This window comes from Cebus imitator, unplaced genomic scaffold (assembly GCF_001604975.1).
Source record: "Cebus imitator isolate Cc_AM_T3 unplaced genomic scaffold, Cebus_imitator-1.0 Scaffold282, whole genome shotgun sequence".
NCBI lineage: Eukaryota > Metazoa > Chordata > Mammalia > Primates > Cebidae > Cebus > Cebus imitator.
Window position 1 is genome coordinate 2,712,805 of NW_016107597.1, and position 11,752 is coordinate 2,724,556.

Genomic DNA, 11,752 nt, shown 5'->3' on the forward strand with positions numbered 1-11,752 from the left:
TCAGCTGTCAATTTTATTCCTGAGGAGCCTGGAGACCACCAACATGGCCAGAAGTATTTCAGACTTGTTACATCAAGGACAGAGTGAGCTGAATATTTTTAATCTATCCTGGAAAAACCAGTGCCTAATTTTAAAATTATGAAAATATATAAAAGAAAAGAAGATTAAATATTATTCCTATCATTGAAATATAGACCGGATGTTTCAGCATATTATCCTGAAATTTTAACCTTCCAGTTCAAATTCATTCCTATTTAAAATCCAACATCCTGATTCTCTGGCTTCTATTTGAGTATTTATGTGACTAATCACGGGGGACTTTATTCAGGTGATATGGGATTTATATTCCTACTTCTCGTGAAAATCAGAACAACCACAAATCCTTCTAACAATTGAAATAATAAATGTGAAATACATACCATCATTATTACACATTTGATACTCATTAAGGTTACGTTTCATCCAGCACGTGTTTGCATGATATTCACATATAGTACAATTACCACATACAGATGGGGCTGTAGATGTGGAGAAAAAAGGAAGGAAAGGTGAAAGGAGTCTAATATTTATTGACCACCTATTATGTGTGAGGTAACAAGCTCAATATTTTATATGTGGTAGCTAATTTAATCCTTTCAGTAATGACTCAGGTATGATTTATTAAGTTCTTTACAGATCAGAAAGTTGAGGTCCATTGAGGTTAAACAACCTTTACAAATATTACCCCCTAATGAATGGTGGATTTAGGAATCAGAACCATGTCTGCCTGCCCACAAAACTTTTCTGCCACACCATTTGGCCTTCTCATTCTAAGGACCTATTCTCTGATAGTTAAGATACTTAATGTGCTACAAGAAAGCTTGAAATGAAAATGATCATGCTCACCTGTCAGAGCACCAAACAGTTCTCCACGTTCACGGTTATTGTCTCTCTTAGTTCATTTGTGCTGCTATAACAAAATACCTGACACTGAGTAATTGATAAAGAACAAAGTTTTATTTCTCACAGTTAGGAAGCCCAAGATTAAGGCACTGGCAGGTTTGGTTATCTGGTGAAGGCTGCTGTTTCTGCTTCCAAGATGGCACCTTGTTGCTATGTCCTCTCAAGGGAAGGAATGTGGTCCTTATGTTATACAGGAAAAGGGTGCTGACCCAGATCCCAAGAGTTGGTTCTTGGATCTCACACAAGAAAGAATTCAGAGCAAATGCACAGTGTAAAGTGAAAGCAAGTTTATTAAGAAAGTAAAGGAATAAAAGAATGGCTACCCCATAGGCAGAGCAGCCCCGAAGACTGCTGGATGACCATTTTTATGGTTATTGTTTGATGATATGCTAAACAAGGGGTGTGCTATTCATGCCTCCCCTTTTTAGACCATATAGGGTAACTTCCTGACATTGCCATGGCTTTCGACAACTGTCATGGCACTGGTGAAAGTGTAGCAGTGAGTGACAATGACCAGAGGTCACTCTTACCCGCCATTTTGGTTTTGTTGAGTTTTGGCCGGCCCCTTTGCTGCAATCTGTTTCATCAGCAAGGTCTTTATGACTTGTATATGGTGCTGACCGCATATCTCATCCTGTGACTTAGAATGCCTTAACCATCTGGGAATGCAGCTCAGTAGGTTTGAGCCTCATTTTACCCAGCTCCTATTTAAGATGGAATTGCTCTGGTTCACATGCCTCTGACATCTACATGATGCAAAGTGGAAAGCAGAAGAGTAAGTGAGGGCTGAATGCTGGTTGAAGCCTCTTTTATTAAGAACTTTAACCCTTTCATAAAGGGAAGAGCTCTCATGGACTAATAATCTCTTAAAGACCCCAGTTCTTAATACTATCACACTGGCCATTAAGTTTCAACATCTCAATTTTGGAGGGACACATTTAAATCATAACACTTCCATAGCAGCTTTGACACCAGAAAAGCTTTTTTGAGGAATCTCAAGGGATGCTTACCAACTTCCAGTTACGGGTTTCAGAACAGCAAGGAAAGTTCAGCCAGCAGTTGCAGGCTGGCCTGGACCAAAGTAAAGATGTCAAGAAGGGACAAGGCACAATCCCCAGATGAATATTACCTCAATTTGGAACATTTCACATCCCCATTTCCTCATGCCTTCCCCAAGTTTGCTCTTTTCCCTGTTTCCAGTCTCCTCCAACTCCAAAACATCCCCTATGCTGCTGCCAGAGTCTTGAGGCTTCTAAAATGCAAATCTATGTCACCCTGACTCTGAAAAATTATTTAATGACTCCACAAAGAATTATGACAATGTTTAAAATTCTTAGGTCAGCACGCAAGAATGGGGCCCCTTCTTCCATCTTTGGCCTTGCCTCGCCCCTGATCTCCTTTCACCCTCACATATTCGTCTCTGGCCATTATTTAAGAATATCCCTGTATGTGACAAGCCACTTCTTATATCTATGTCTTTTCCCATGCAATTAATCTACCCAGAATACTTTTCCTTCCCTTTTATCCTAAGTCAATTCAACTTTGTCATTCATAGTTCAACTCCATTATTAACTCCTCTAAGCCTCAATGTCTGATTTGGATGTCTTGATGTGTACTCAGATATGATAGAACTACATTATTGAATCATAAGAATTTACTTTCCTGTGTTTCCTATTACAAGGTAAGCTTCTCAAAGACAGAACCTATAATTTCAGGAATGTTACTCTCCGTAAATAGCATGAGAGCATGGGCTATGCATCATGCTTCTTGAATTTAAATCTAATCTCTACCATTTACTGAATGTCTGACTTCTTCCTTCTAAGCCTTGCTTCTCATCTATGAAATGGAGCATTATCTACCTTGCAGAGTTATTATTAGAATTAAGTGATATTAACCCATGTAAATAAAGCACAGCACCTGCCATATGGTAAGTACTCAATAAATGTTAGCTATTATCATGATGAGAAGAACAGTAGCAATTTATTTAATGAATAATTATTCTCCATGCACAACAGTGATTATGAATGCAACAACATTTTAATAGTGTTTTGAAAGACTTTTACCTTTGTCAAAACTATTGTAGGAACTCTTAACAAGAGATAAAATTTTGGGTAATTGATAGAGAAAGGAAACTACGATGTCTTTTGATATATTTGTTCCATTTTGTAGATTCAAGAATTTATAGAATTGAGGCCCTATAACATTAAATGTTAGGGTTTGATCAAAGAAGCAGAACATGAAATAACGGATTTCTTCTATGTATTAGACCTTGGGTAACTTAGGGAGCTGATGAAGGAGACTGTGCAAAGCTATTGCTTTCACATCTGGTAGTGAGTCCAAAGTCACTTTGGGTCAGCAAAACCCGCACTGAGGAAGCAAAGCTAGACCTGAGACAAAGAAGTGGGAGGACAAACTAGAACTTTTGCAAACAAACTGGAATCCAGCAGGACAAACTGTCTTCCACTAACGCCAACCTTAATAATACAAACAACCTGAAAAAGGAGACAGTATCATTTGCCACAGAATTACACCTATGCTTGGCTCACGACTTGGAGAAACTGAAGGGCAAGACCTGGTGGAAGCTAAACAAGTTAAGATCTGGTAGATGCTGGCACCAACAAAGTGAGCCAGCAGACAGGCAATGATATGCGTGAGCAATAGCAGTGCATGAAGTCCTGCACAGATCTTAGGTCATAAAGGCAGCTTATTTGCACCTTCTAAATCTCATGTAAGTTTCTCTTGCAGCCAACCCTAACCACAAGGGAGAGGAAACACTGGAAATGCAGTTCCAACTCAGGTAAATTGGCACACCAAGTAACAACTCTAGAGACACAAACTTGTAAAACTGGCTCTAGAAGCCAATTTTCTTCCCATCAATAATAGTATCAATCTCCAATTAATAATAGTATCAATCTATTAGATTACTCTCCCATCAATAATAGTATCAGTCTCAAGGATGGTAAAAATGTATATTTTATTTTGGATGAATTAAGTATTAAAAATTTGAAGGTAGACCTCAAATCACCAGATTTTCATTGAAAGAATGCTACGCTTTCCAGTAATTCTCATGAACTTTGTTTCGTAGCAGCAAATGGTCTGCAAAATCATTTAGGCCTAACCTCCTTACTCAATGCAACATTCATCTTGGAAAATTTTGGCTTAACACCAATCTATAGAATATTCTTCCTCTTCACAAAATAGAAAGAGTTATTTCCAGAGTTCTGATCCCTATGGAGAAATTTCTGAATTTTTCAGTTTTGTTCAAGATCATAGAAACCCATTTTTATTTGTTTGGAAGCTTTTGGTCTCTAGGAGTTGGCCTAGTCTAAGACCATAAAACCACAAGTAGCCACCATCCTTTTCTTTAAAAATTTTGTGAAAACCCTTTCAACACTCCAAACTCTACTACTTTAATAGTAAGGAAAATTTCACCTATAGGGGATCCTGGGTCTCTACGCAACCTTTGATTTAAGTAGTTTTATCCAACTAGTTACATATTGCTCCAAAAGCTGTGAAGTAGAAGGAACAAAAATACTCAATTGAAAGCCATGTGATTTTTTAAGAACTACCTCTAGGTGGCCCCAGAGTTCTGCTTCTGCTCTGAAATCTAGGTTCTTCGTCTTCCCTAACATGGAGACTCCAACACATTTTCATTGTGATAATTACTAATTCATGGCAAGCTATAGCCCCTTACTCCATTCCATTCCATTCTAACGTAATAATTCCTTTTTTAACTACTTTTCTTTACAACACATTTGTTCAATTCTCCTCACAGGTAGCTCTTGTTTTGCCCTTCGTTTAGATGATTTAGCACAAAAAACAAGAATCAGTAGAGCCTCCTAATACTCCATTTTATATATAACATATAAAGTACTTTTTAAATACCCTGACTGATTTTTGAATTTTCATTTGCTTTGAGAAGGACAGTAAAGGCCCTTTAAGAATGCCTGGAAATCATTTTTCCCATGATAAATGACAGATTTCAAGAATCTAGCTTCTTCCTCTCTGGCTGAACTTCCACTTGAAGGGCTTTGATTATGCACATAAGACTCTTCATGACACATTCAGGGCTAATTCACAGGGCACGTTTGCCTGAGAAAGACAGCTGGATTTCCAGGGGTTGGACTGAGATGTTAGAAACCTCAGTGTGAAGACGGGAACTGGCTTCAGAGTATAGTTTTAAAGCACTGGTTTTTCTGAACTGGGGAACCAGCAGCACCTTCAGTGTAAGGATCTTCTGCTTGGGAGTCAGCATCAGAAATATTTCCACGCAAAGGTCAACTCACATCCTCCCTTGTAGTTTTTTTTTTCCCCTTCTGTAACCAGTCCTGTCTGCCATTCTTGCTAATTCTTTCTACATTATTAAGTGGAACAAGAATATATACTGATGATTGTCTAACATATCATGTGTCCCAAAGATGTTTTAGTTAAATAATACATTACCTAATATTAGAATTAAACAGTGTTTAAGACCTTGGGATTTAGAGTAAGAGAGATGTGGACTGAGTTCTAGCTCTGCCGTTCACTAGCTGTGCCACATCAGAAAAAGTAGGTAATTTCTTTGAGTCTGGTTTCCTAAATGATATAAAAACAATACCTCAGAGGCTTTCTGTGAGGATCACATAAAATGTTAATGGATACAATGCACTTTAGTGCATGCCATAAAATAGTAGCTCTTACTTTTTTAATATTGATTATACTGAAGTGAAATGAATGGCACCGGATAGGAACAGGATTAAAGCATGGAGTCTGTGCCAAATCTTGTGCTTCTATCCAGGCATCACTGTTTATGAATTGTGAAACCCTGGGAACATTACTTAACCCCCTATGTGTTTGTATCTTCATCTGCAGATTGAGAAGAATAGCTACTTTTGGGGCCATTGTGAAAATTAAATAAAATAATACATATACCTAGAAAGGATATAGTACATAACAAATACACAATAAAGTTCATCCCTCCTTCTAATTATCCCTCAGAAAGAACTATATGTATATAGAAAAACCTGATTTTAATATGTGCCTTTTCATTTGTTAGAGATTCTTAAGTAAAAAAGCAAGCACTCTGATTTAGGGTGGCAAGCTATGAAGAATTAACCTCTAAGCAACAAATTGGACAAATTTTGAGAACAGGACAGAGAAAATGGCTCTCACGTCTTTCATATCACACACATTTTTCCCATATTGCCTTGCAAGTTATTATAGGGGATATGACATTTAAGTAGGTGTCATTGCATGTAGGTGTCCACAGATTTCAGGAAAAGGAAAAGTTGGAAGTGGAATCAGATATTGCTGAGTGTACATAACAATCGTGGGGAGCTTGCTTTAAAATGCAGAACCTCAATTCTCATCACAGAGGGTCTAAGTACATAGAGGTCATGCTCAGAAACCCATATTTTCAGAAGAGTTCCAGGTGATTCTAGTACCCTACTTTGAGAATCGTGAGAGTAAAGACCTTTAAAACTGGTAAAATTCCATTTCTAGAAACTCAGACTCTAAAACCAAGATGTTATCACTACTTATTCTGGTCTTAAAGAATGTGCCCAACTATTTGCGTACAAATATATGTGCAAGAATGTTTGTTATTGATTAGGGTGAAAGTTCAGCAGCAGTATAAACATCCAGCAATAAAGGATTACTTAGGTAAATCATGTCAGTTCTACCTACATGCTGGAATGCTATATGGCCATTCAAATTAAGACAATTTTTACATGTTCATAATTTAATGGTAAGTGAAAAGAGAAGATAGTGCAGATGTATACAATATGCATCCATTTGTCAAAAAATATATGCACAGAAGCCAAGGATATTTGCCAGAGTGCTATTGCGCTTAGTTCTAGATAGAAGGTTATGGATAATTTTACAATTTGCATTTAATGTATGTTAGCTTCATAATTAAGAATTTTAAAATATATTTAAGATTAACGTCAATATATATATATGCTTTGCTCAGTAAATACAATTGCCAAGAAAACTGTAGTAGGCAGAATGTGTCTCCCAAAATATCCATGCTCTAATTCTCAAAAACTGTAGCTATCTTACTTTATGTGGCAAAAGGGACTTTAAATATCTGATCAAGGGTTTGTTAGAGACCTTAAGATAGAAATTATTCCATTATCTCATGGACCCAATCTAATCAAACGAGTCCCTAAAAGCAGAGAACTCTCATGAGCTGTGATCAGAAAGAGATGCAATAATAGAAGCATCAAAAAGACAGATGTGAGAATGACTCAACCTGCCTTTGATGACTTTGAAGATGGAGGAAGGGAACCCCAAGATGAAGAATGCTGATGGTCTCTAAAAGTTGGAAAAAGCAAGAACAAAGATTATCCCCTCAAGGTTCCAGAGAGGGGTGAAGTTCTTAATTACATCTTAATCTTAGCCCAGTGAGATCTGTGTTGAACATCTAGCCCAGAGAACTGGAAGATACTAAATGTGTGTTGTTGTAAACTGCTAAGTTTGTGGCAATTTGTTATAGCAGCAACAGAAAACTAATACAAAAGCAAAGCTAAATATTTCCCAACATTTAATCTTTTTACTGGTGTGTAGACCCTCTGCCACAATCAGCAATCAAAAGTTTGACTCACCCCAATGCATACAATAAGGAGTTTTATTATCCCACATAACCAGAAACAGGGTGGACTTCATCACAAGGTATCAGAACTCTGGCTGTTGACAGTTTTCTTGGTCCTGAACTATACTGTGTATTGACAAGGTGACTGCCCCAGCACCAGACCTCACTTCCACATACAATAATGTCCAGAAAAAGAGCAGAACTGTCTCTTCCTGTGTCTTCTACATAATAGTGAGGAGGTTTTCCTAACAACCCTCGGCTATATATGTTGTGATTCTGAACATGAAATCTAGAACCAGACTGATCGGATTAGAATAACAATGCTTCTATTTAGCAGCTATGCAGCCTTTCTTCGGCAAGTTACTTAACCTTTTTGTGCTGATTTTTCCTCAACTGTAAAGTGGAACGAGTACATTTTATTCTACCTTGCTAAGGCATTACATAAGTTATTATTTGCAGGGAGCTTAGCACATTAGTTGGCATGTAGTGTATATAGTAGATTGTTGTAGTATTTGTTCAAGTCTCTCTGTATTCACATCCTTGGGCCTCTTCCACACTGACTTTGGGCTCAGCCAGGTAACTTGCTTTGGCCAAGGAAAGGATAGTGGGAATGACATAAGCAGAAATATGCAAAGCACTTGCTTATTGGGGCTTGCCTTTTCTTGCTACTCTGAACATCATCATGTGAAGTAGCCCAGGGCAGCCTGCTGGAGATGAAAGACACACTGCTTCTGGTGCTCTGTCCATCAACCATACATATTGATGAAGCCATCCTAGACCAACCAGTCACCAATCATCCCTCCAGCTGACCACAGACACCTGAGTAAGTTCAGTCCAGATTAGCCGAGCCAGCCCAGACCTATAGAGCCTCACAGTCAGCCCATAGAATTGTGAAATAAATAAATTCACTCTGTTTGGGGGATGGCTTTTTTATGTACCAAATATTAATTAAGGCTAACTGATACAGTGAGCACTCAATAAGAATTAGCTATAATTTGCTACTGAGCTTCATCGACTAATCACCAACAATGAGGTGATTAACTAACAGTCATAACAATGATCGATTTAAACCAGAGGCTCTCCACCCTGGTATCATTAAAGGTATGTGAAGCAATGTGAAGCATTAGCAAGAGACAAAAGGTATTTCTGGTGTGCAGTCAGAGTTGAACACATTTGATTTGGAGTGCTCCTTGAGAAGGAATATATATTGAAATGTCAATCATTATGATCATTACATGCATGGTCACATAGCTGGTCAATGGCAGAGCAGTGACATTGGCTAGTTCTCTGGAGACCCTGCCTGGTGTTTTTTTCCTATCATTTCATGCTGTGGAAAACAGTGATATCCTCAGGCATTCACAACAAGTTAATTACTGGGCATATTGTCCAACAGCAGAAGAAAACTTGTTCACGCTGCTTTTCTTTGAGCTGCACATATTCTGAGGCAAAATTTAAAAAAAAAAAACAAAACAACTTCAGATAACTTTACTGAGACCTTTTTTTCTTTTTTCTGCATGCCCAGCAGTTGGTGAGTATTCAGCATTAGTATGAGAAGTTAAGCTGAATAAACTGGAGGAAACCCTTCTAGAGAAAGCAAGCTCAGCTTAAAAAAAAAAAGTGCTAAGTTTGCCGACTCAAGAGCCCAGGACAGCTTAATAAAATTAAACAGAGGAAAACCAATTAAACATTTTAAACGGCAATTCTGGGGCTCACCGAAACAACACAAATCAAAAGAGGAAATATTCAATTACTAGTAGCAGCTGCATTTTGGTGAAAGTTTTTTCAGTTAAGTCAAGTCCACCCTCTTGCTGTTGCTTCCCGGAGGGCCAAATGATTTTTCAATCTCCAGAAAGTACTTCACTGTGGATTTGCCTACAGCGATATTCAAAGAAATACTAATGGCCGAATGCATAGCTCTGAGCATCCTACTTCTCTTTTAAAAAACTTTCAGGTGCCCCCCATGGCTTATCAATATCCTTTACCTGGTAGAGAAAGCCTTTTGCAATATGACCCTCACCCCCGTACCTTTCCTACTTTATCACTTTCCCTACATGTAGCCTGAGTTCTTGGCAAACTGTGGGGCTCACTGTCCCCTAACAAACCGTGTTCTCTGTGGCTTCCTTATGCTTATGCCCTGCTCCAACCCACCCTCTCCATATATTCCCACTGGTTAAATAATCCATTTTTAAAAGCCTACCTCAGATGCTAACTTCTCGAAGACTTTTCTTATCTTCTGTAAAACCTCACCAGCCACTGACCACCTGCAATACAACTGTAGTCAATGTGGATGTAACTTGCTGTAGTTTGGAAGAATGCATCAGAGGAACCATCAGTATTCAGGTTTGTGCTGAATGATTTAAGAAGGGTTTAAAAAGGCGGGGGGCATTTCTGTATTGTGTGCTGTCAACAAGCAGGGACCCCTTGGTAATTAGGTATTGTGATACATTTTATCCAAAGGGCAGGAGAATTAAAGCAATGTTAGAATTTTCATTGATGGCAGCAGCGGCCCATCTAGAGTAGTCACTTCAATGATGCCTGCTGCGGTTGGGGAGGAGTGGCTGGGGCTCTGCACTCCGTGGAGCTGGCAGGAGCCAGGAACAGGCGGGAGCCCTGCCTCCTTCTGAAATGGAGTGGCAGAAGCCCCACCCTCCTGGGTGTAGCTGCAGCTGCAGCTGCCCAGACTCGTAGACCCAGGCACTCCTGAGCTCTCGGGGACCCAGGAAATCCTCCTTCCCCACAGACTCAGAATTACCTGCTCCTGCCGCCTGACCTCTGCTTGCTCCCAGCACCCACTCTGATTTCAGAGAAAAGTTGAGGCCAAGCCCACATGGTGTCAAGACCTGGCCAGGTGTATGTGCACTCAGGACAGCAGTGACACGCCAGGCCCCTGCTGCCTCAGCTCCTTCCAGACTTTAGGCACCTAGGAGCACGGGAGGGAGGCCAAGGGGAGACTGAGGGCAACTCAGTGCATGCCTGCAGGTGCCCCTCAGCAGGAACAGCTTGGGCTCCGTGAGTGCCATGGATGGCAGGTTGATAGTGGCAGGAGGCAGACAGGCCTCTGGGTGGAAAGGGGTGGGTGTCCACTGAAACCCCACCTTCAAGCCAGGGATGTCCTGCAGCCTGGGGATTGGACTGCCAGTCTGTGGCAGAGTGAGAAATTATGGCGTTTTCTCCAGGCCCGCCTGTGGCTGGCCATGGATCAATCAGCATGCACTTCCTCCCCTCTGAAGCCCATGAAAACCCTGGACTCAACCTGACTTGGGCAGATGATGGGATGACCTGCCTGCAGTTAGGAGTTACTCATTTGCAAGTCTCCTCTGCACTGAGGGCTGCACAGATGTTGGGACAACCTGCCTGCAGAAGGGAGCTACCCATTGCAAATCTCTTTTCTGCCGAGAGCTGGACACTCATAGGGACAACCTGCCTGTGAAAAGAAGCTACCCACTTCAGGTCTCCTGAGAACTGCTCTGCTGCTCGATCAAGCTCCTCTCTGCCTTGCTCACCCTCCAGTTGTCTTTGCTCCTCATTCTACCGGGATGGAGGACAAGAACTCAGGATCTGCCAAATGGCCGGACTAAAAGAGCCGTAACACAAACAGGGCTGAAACACACTCTCCTGCTAGCCACATTGCAAATGACAAGCAGGAGAGAAGAGCTGCAGCTTTTGGGGGACCCCAGACCTAGGGGCTCCTCCAGCCAGGGCTGTGACACCCTCTTTGGGGTTCTGCAGTTACCATCTCCAAATTCTGGGTGCCACTCCATTCCCCTCGTCCAGACATGGGTGCCCACAGTGGAAGCCGCATACAGTACACTGGTCCAGCAGTAGCCTCATACAGAGCCAGTGCCCCTGCCAGCACCCGGAGCTGCCCACCCCACCTCAGAAGCCAGCGTGCCTGGCTGTGACCATTGGCTGGACTCTGCACTCACTCACACTGTCTTGCCACTCCGCACCTGGCTCATACTCGGCAGGTGTGGAATAGAGCCAGTAGCACAAGCTGAGCATAGCCTGCTGGGCCGAGTGGGCAGAAGCAAGTGCAAGTAATACTCAGGCAGAAGGTGCCGCTAGCCACAGAAGTTTCCGGCTGGTTAAGCAACACCCTAAGGATCCTGAGACATCATCAGGGAAGAAGTGGATATTAGTCCGAAGAAGAGGTGGTTTACTCACTTTGCTTTTGCAGAGCGTCCTTGCCTCTGTGGCCCAATCTGATAATTGTTTAAGCACTCTGTGTGTGTATATATA